We start from the raw sequence: 8,323 nt of genomic DNA, 5'->3' as shown, positions 1-8,323 counted from the left end.
GTTTCTTGCGTTTGGCACGAATCTTCATCCAATAATGATTCCAATTCCGCGTCTTCGTACACTTTTGGCCTTCCGCTACGTTCTTTGTCTTCGACGTCAAATTCACCGTTCTTAAACTTTTGAAACCACTCACGGCAACTTCTTTCACTTAAGGCAGCCTCACCATATGCTTCTACAAACAATCGATGCGCCTCAGCTGCAGATTTCTTCAAATTAAAGAAGTAAATCAAAAGCTCCCGCAAATGACGTTTATTCGGCTCAAAACTCGACATTTTCGCACAAAAAAGATATATGATGCTGATACAAAATCGCTAATATTTCAAGGTTATGTTGTTAGCAGATGTCCAATCTTACGATATGACGTTTTACAGCTGACAATTTTAACAATAACATACTATTGAGACCATCTTTTGTCAAACGGCGGAAACTTATTTATACTCCTAATATATCAACAACACTATAAGCTTAATCGCGCAGAATAAGCTCCGTTGCCGCGAAGAAAATTAGCTGATTTTCGCGACAAAACACGGCCGCCGCGTGGCCCACGCGTGATGGAGAGCTCATTGTCGCAAACCAAAAAAACGGTTTACTTTAAGACTATGAGCGCCAATTTGTTCATTCTTCGAGATGGATGTGCGCTAAAAACATTTCTGGATATCGATCGTTTACGGTCCTACGGGAAAACAATTTTTGTTCAGACTTTTCTTCGCTATTTGCCAGAAATGGCGGATGTTCGATTCGGGAGAATTTTATTTTATTACAGCAAATTGCAGGAAGCCTATCTTGAGTTGCAACGCGAGATGACGACGACAAAATATAAAATCGAGTTTCGCGGAGAGCTACCTCGCCCGAAAGATTACTCGAACGACGTTCTGCGCGAAATTCATAATAATCGACGGTCTCATGCGAGAATCGTCGTCGTGCAAAATGATCGTGAATCTGTGTACCAAAGGTAGTCATCTCAGTGTTATACTTATTTAGCATAATCTTTTTCATGAGAGACGCGGTCAACGCAATATTTCGCTAAATAAGAAGTACATTGTGGTTCTCAAGAATCCGCGCGATCGCGCGCAAATTCGTCATCTCCAGCGTCAAGTCTATCTCGACTACGCAAAGTTTTTGGAAGAAACGTACTACGACGCCATCTCACATCCTCACGGTTATTTACTGCTCGATTTGCAACAATCGACATTGGACGAATATCGTTTCGAACGTGTATCTTTTTCAACGATCCGCGTCATTACGTGTACGTACTCTGCAGATCCCTCGTGAAAACAAGTATATAAAAACCCGAAGCACGTGAGTAAAAGGCATCATTCAAAGCTACGATGCCGTCGGCGACGAAGAAACAGTAGCAGCAGCAGCAGCGGAAAAAGCAACAAAGAGAGAGCGAGACGGCGGCCCATATTAGAGCTAAGCGCTCTCTCGGTGAGAAAACCATCTGTCTACAGAAAGCTCTGTGTCTTCTAAATAAAAATCAACGCGCTGCTTTTCTGCGAAACGCTGATAGCAAATTCATCGCGAGTATTCGCGAGTGCGCTCACAATATGCTTAGAGGTAACGTACTGCTCGAAAAAGAAGAGAAGAACCTAATCCGATACAAAACGGCGATCATCCAGTGCGGCGAAAATTTCCCCGACTGCATTACAACGTGACGAATATCGGCGATTTCTGGGAGGCTGATTTGATAGAATTGCGAAATTTGCAAAGCTATAACGACGGATATTGCTATCTACTGGCAGTTATCGGCGTACTCAGCAACTTCGCGTGAGTGGAACCATTGCGAGACAAAACAGGTGCTCAAGTCCTTTGCGCGTTTCAACGCGTGCTCTCGAGAAGTGCCGGACAAAAACCCGTATATCTGCAAACCGACAAAGATAAAGAATTTATCGTGCATCCGTTGCAAATATTTTTCAAAGAAGAAGGAATTTGTTAACGTGTGGCGCGTAATCCCGCGACGTTAAAGCAGCCGTGATCGAGCGTTTCAATAGAACGTTAAAAGAGCGCATGTGGCGCTACTTCACGCACAAAAACATGAAACGTTACCTCGATGTCTTGCAGGATATCGTGCACGCGTACAACCATACGCAGCACTCTTCCATACGCATGAAACCCGCGGATGTTACAATGGAAAACGCGAATATTGCGCGCGAAAACACGTGGCATCGCTGGAAAAAACAGCAAGTTGAAGCAAAAGCAGCTAAATACTCTGTCGGCGATCTCGTACGTGTCAGTAGAGCGAAAGTCGCCTTTAAAAAGGAATACGAGGCCAAGTGAAGCAAAGAGATATTTTGAATTCATCGTGTTCTCGAGTGGCAAAATCCGCGCGTTTGCGAACAGAGTGATTTAGCGGATGAGGTTATAGACGGAATTTTCTACGAGCAAGAACTGTCTCCCGTTGTTAAAAACCTACAAGAATAAACTTTCATCGTTATCGGATGATAAAGAGCAAAGAACGAGGATAAGGACGTACTAGGCAACTGCTAATCAGTTGGCAGGGTTATCCGTCTAAATTTGACTCGTAGATTCCGGCTTCGAGTGTAACAACGCTTTCACAAGGCAACGACAATAATGGCGACAATAATAATGACAATGGAAGAACACTTTTTCGTAGTTTTCCCAAGCAATAGCAGTATGCTTTACTTCCCACACAATACCACATCGTGTTTTACTACGGAATTACCTCGCCGTATAGATTTACAGAGAAAATAGGAAGTTGTTCTTACCGAAATTCAGTTTCTTTCTTTTTTTACATTTACGCGCGGATGAAGCCCTGATAACGCTCGCGAATACCTTTCCTAATAAAGATGTTTCGTCAATTAACATTCCAATATCATCAGGGATTTATTCTTCAGAAGCTGATCTTATAAAAGCTATAAATCATTCGTGCTCTCGAGAAAAATCGCATATTACATGGTCACTGAATCCGCTATATGGTAATAAAGTTTCTATATCGCCTACATGTAAAGAAAACAAATGCAATCAAATTCATAGTGTAAAGCTTAGCGACAAATTGCGTCATATACTCGGATTTGAAACAACCTCTGTTAATACCTTTTGTAGTAGACAGGGTTCCCGGTGTTGACAGTTTTGAACGAATCAGCTTAGCCCATGCTATCATCGACAAGTTATTTGTTTATTGCTACATTTGCGTGCCATACATAACTAGAGATGTACTAACGCCGCTTATCCGAATAGTTACTAATAATACCACGAATAAGTATACGGTACTAATCAGGTGAAACATTACTCGTCTGGAACTTATATTCCGCTTCGTAAAACAAATTTCCGCGTAATAGATAAAAATAGATATAAGAGATCAGTTTGGTAAATTTATTTCATTTGAATTCGGCAAATTTATTTCATTCAAGCAGAGATAATATGGCTCATTACATGGAATATTACGAGCGGGGCGAGGGGAGGTGGCGGCATTCCGAGAGTATTTGCGGGATCGACGTATTAGCGTAGTCACGGTATCGGAAGCTTTCTCGGCGAATTGTTCAGAAGGGTGCTTCCATACCTGGCTAGCGGCGCGCGCGCGATCGGAAAAGAAGCTCTACGCGCCGGTGTGAGAATAATAGACGATGTGAGAGATAACAATATTCCGCTAAAAAAAGCAGTTAACAGTCGTTTCAAAGAATCACGTGACACTCTCAAAAAAACAAGCAAAAGAAAGAATAACCAGCTTAATGCAAAGCTCAGGATATATATTCTTTGAGAAGAAACGCCCGGACCAGTTTGATCAGGTGAACTCCCCGTGCACTCGCGATCAAGCGCCGTCGTCGCCGCTCCCATGCTAGTAGTACCAGCAAAAAATTGACTTCCGTTGCTACGCGGAGAAAAAAAAACTCGAGCAATTAAACGCTCAACGAGCAGAGGGATTCAGAAAAAAAAAAAAAGAAGCGCGCGACACAAAGATTAACGTGAGCAAACGTCGTGTGAGCAAGAAACGAACCGTGAGCGATATATTCTCGTAGACGAAGCAAAATGTCTTTTCTCCATACTCACTCGTGTGAGTGTTTCAAAAGCAAACTTGATCTTTTCACTTTACCGCCCACTCAGACCAGTGTCGAGAGTTCGCATGGATTCATTATAAACCTTTGTCGACTTTTGCGGTCGACGCTCCCATAGAGTTTGTCGTGCCGGGACATGGAGAAGATTACATAGATCTCGCGCATACTTTTCTCAGTCTTCGCGTGATACAAATTCCCGTCGAAGCAGCGGGTACTCTGCCTACTCCGGCTATAACTTCTAGCGGCATTGCCGTTGCAGAACATAAAGTAGGGCCTGTAAATACCTTTTTACATTCCATGTTTAATCAAATCGATGTGTACTTCAATCAAAACCTTGCATCGCCTCCGAACAATGCTTACGCGTATCGAGCCTATTTCGAGACATTGTTGAATTATTCTTTAGAGGCAAAATTCTCTCATCTCACCATCTGTTTATGGGATAGCGATTCTCTAGGGCATTTGGATGCGAGGTTCGATGCTCCAACTGAGAACCCCGCTTTCATGAGACGTATGCAGTATTTCAAAAGTAACCGTGCTGTGGATCTCATAGGACATCTACATTGCGACGTTTTCAATCAGGATAAATTCTTGATTAATGGCGTGGAAATGCGACTAAGACTCATCCGCTCGAAGGATTCTTTCTGTCTCATGGAACTTACGCCACAGGCAAAAGTTCGTATTGTAGACGCTACCTTGATTATGAAGAAAGCAAATCTAAGCGCTGAAGTTTTATTAGCTCACGCTAAAATGCTGAGCAAAATCACTGCAAAGGAATAATTAACAGAGAATTATCTCTGGCTCTTTAGTATCAAACTAATAAATATATGTAAGTCTGGTCAGTAAGAGCCGATCGCAGGATGTTATGCGGAAATAATGTGCGTATATATATGTATACATACATTTATATATATGCGTTCACGTGTAAATTTGTTACGTGATTTTTTGAACTCAAATAACAATTCTTTAAATCATATAGGATGCTAGGTTTGCACCACATATATGAAAGACCCCGTATATCCCCCTAACTAATTTTTAAAATATTGCGAAAAAAAGGCTGAGGAGTTTTTACTACTTCAAAGTATCCTCTCACGAGAGTTGAAGTTAAATCGTTTACGATCTACAGAGAAGTGGTGGGAGAATCGATTCACAAGATCAACTGCCATACTTGGTCAACTGCCGAAGCGAGTGATAATCGGTTTTGTCGAAAATAGGGCGTTTAATGGCGATAGTAAACTTAATCCTCGTTTAATTTTAAAAACTTTAATATAAATTTTGTGTCGCTTTACGTCAATGGAATGCAAGTCCTTACTAGACCGTTACAACCTTCTTTTTCAAGGGACTATCCTCTCTACACCGAGGCTTTTCATACTCTTTTCTCAAAAACAAACATTCATTTTCTAAATAAAAGCAATGCTATAAGCAGAGACTACACACTCTTCGCTTTTGATCTCACTCCCGATTTATCGGCCAAGTGCGTCGAACATTGAAATCTCGTGAAGCACGCTAGTTTGCGAATTGCAGCACGATTCAAAAAAGCTCTTGAAATGATTATTAACTGCCTTGTTTATGCGGAATTCGACAGTGTTTTGGAAATCGTTCTTCGTGCTAAATAATTGTAGATTATAACGGATAATCATATTCCCGCTCTGCACATACGTAAAACCAAGATATTTTCCCTCCACCTTTATTTTCTACTACTACTACGTTTTTTGTTGCAAGCGTTTCGTGGAGAAATTTCAGTTTTGTTCTAGTCTCCGATATCTTCGCTTCGTTTTCACGATATCCGAGTATAAAGGTGCTGTGATCAAGAAATGCAAGGGTTTCGCGGCGTCGTGAATTTATTCCAAAAGAAGTGGCGTATGTCGCAGTGGACTGACCAATTTTCACTAACTGATGCCGGATCTTGATGCCTCTGTTCTCTTTACCGCAAAAATCAAAGCAATGCAACAATTGGTTTACACGAATTTATCACGGTATCGAATGGTTTGACGGTGAAACCAATTTCACATATCTCACGAGACATCTTCGAGAAGTCATCAAATACGCTCCCGTCATCTACACCAGAGATAAAGGAAAAATGGATTTCTTAGAAAAACTTCTGTCTAAAACCATATATAATCTGGAAGCTCTCCGTCATTCAAATCCATCTCGAAAAGCGAAGAGAATATATCACAGTGTTTGTATCACGGAGTTCGCTCATCTGACATTAGTTGTGCTCTACGTAACACTTTTCGGTTAAAACGCTGCTTAAACCTAAACAGCGTTGTACTTGAAAAAAAAAGAACAACTCGATAGTGGTTTTGTCAGCGATGAGATCAGCATGATACAATCTGCAGCTTCATCTACCGACATCAAAACGGAGGAGGAAGACCAACTACAGAAGAAGAAGATATGCGCAGTGGAGTCGATTGTCCGCCGAAAACCTCCTGCCTAAACAACGTCATATTGTGCCAGACGCTCATTGGTTCTTCCTCGAGGGCCCTAGTATTCCCATCAACTATCTCTGGACCTCGCTCATTGGAAACCATATTGTATCAGACGCTGAGTGATTCTTCTTGGGACCGACGCCACCCCCGCCCTTACACTTCCTCCCTCAACCGACGCCAGCTTCCTCTCATACACGTTTGAACGTACGAGGCAACAACATCGGAGCGGCACCAACAGCATTACCAGTTACGCTTCAAGACGGATTTTTCAATAAACATCTCTATTATTTTAATAAACATTACACTTTTTTATTCAAACATTCTCGAACTTTCCTCTTCCTTCTTACACAAATTCCTCAAAAAAAAAATTCAAATGTTTAGAAATTTATAAAACATTTATAAAAAAATTTATAGGGCCATAAATCATGTCACATTTCTATCCTCTCCAATGTGTGGCCAAACTAAAAAGGAAGGGGAAACCACTTTGGTGGGGCACTGGCGCCAGTTCGAGTGGTGGGTCCGAGTGGAGGGAGTTTGTTTTGACGCGCCATAAGTATCCACATACTAATGAATAAGAAAAAATGTATGCTGAATTTTGACATCCTAAAGAACAAGTGCACTTTTTTAGCACAGTTTACTTATTTTTAGAAAAGCATTTTGGATTTAATGCGATAAATACGACACAGAAATAGTAAAACGTCGATTTACAGGTCTCTATAGTCGGTTCAACGCTCGACTAATGTTCACTTTCTATTATTCAGTTTAAAGTTTACATATAAAAACTTATTTAACAAAAAAGATTATTAGATTATTAGATTATTAGAAAAAAAGATTTTGTAAAGTGTTATTAAGATCCTGAAAAAAAAACATGCTCAAAATAATAACAAAAGCTTTACCTTTGTCAAATATGACATATTAAAACATCTTAATTGTACAAAACCGCTACACATTGTAGCACAAATTTTGATAGTACAAATTGTTTGATAGTACAGATTAAAATTAAACTTAAACATGCAGGTTTTAACAAAGACGGAAAGCGTTTAGAGATTGCAAAGTATCTACATCGTAGGCATTGGAGACAAGAATTGCTTGCCAACATGAAAAACAAACCAAAAATGATTTCTATAATAAATAGAAAATCTACATTGCCACAGAAAAGCTGACTAGATAAAAATAAATAATATTTATAATTTCTTAACAATAATTCTATTTAAATGAGTTTTTTAAAACTATGTTTTTAAAACAATGTGAGAAAAGTTTTGAATTGATCATTTTGCAATTGTGCATACACTTTTATTCTATTTTAAAAAATAAACTCTGAATTTCTTAAAATTAAAAAAAATTACTAATTTTTCTTCTTCTATAAAAAACCAATATATATGCTCAAATTTAATCTTTAATTTTAAAATAATGTCATTTTTTAATTCTTTTAATTCTTTTTTTTTAAGTTCATGTCCTTAGTCAACCATTACTAAATATAATTTTTTTATAATTTTTAGATCACTTATGAGTCGAGAAAAATTGTAGTACGTGTCTTTTTTTATAGCTTTATCTCTAAATAGTAATTAATATTTCAAATTAATATTGATGTCTTACTAAAACTTTTAATTGAAGATACCTCAATATATATAAATAAAATTAATAAATGTTACGACAATAGTTTATAAATACAATACTTAACGCATACTTTCTTTAAAAACAATTCTCAAAAATACTATTTGGTTCTGTAAACAAGAAAAGTTTCGGTAATTATGCAGTTATACGGACTATTTTCCGATCTCAACAATTTTGACATATGTTATCAAGGTCACCTCTCTGAATAATAATATGAAGGTTTTATCCGTCGCTCATTGTTTATAAAAAAGTTATGAACAAAAAAAGTTT

The 8,323-nt window shown here is 38.8% G+C and overlaps 1 protein-coding gene across 1 annotated transcript in view; it reads right to left on the bottom strand.

The window, feature by feature from the left end:
* The window catches only part of LOC109859951 (two pore calcium channel protein 1-like), a 134,206-nt gene that overhangs the window by 124,809 nt on the left and 1,074 nt on the right, over positions 1-8,323 (bottom strand). The window lies entirely within an intron of this gene.

Source organism: Pseudomyrmex gracilis, unplaced genomic scaffold (assembly GCF_002006095.1).
Source record: "Pseudomyrmex gracilis isolate BER0280 unplaced genomic scaffold, ASM200609v1 scaffold_307, whole genome shotgun sequence".
Lineage (NCBI taxonomy): Eukaryota > Metazoa > Arthropoda > Insecta > Hymenoptera > Formicidae > Pseudomyrmex > Pseudomyrmex gracilis.
Note: the sequence above shows the minus strand (reverse complement) of the source record. Positions and strands in the feature narration are given on the sequence as shown.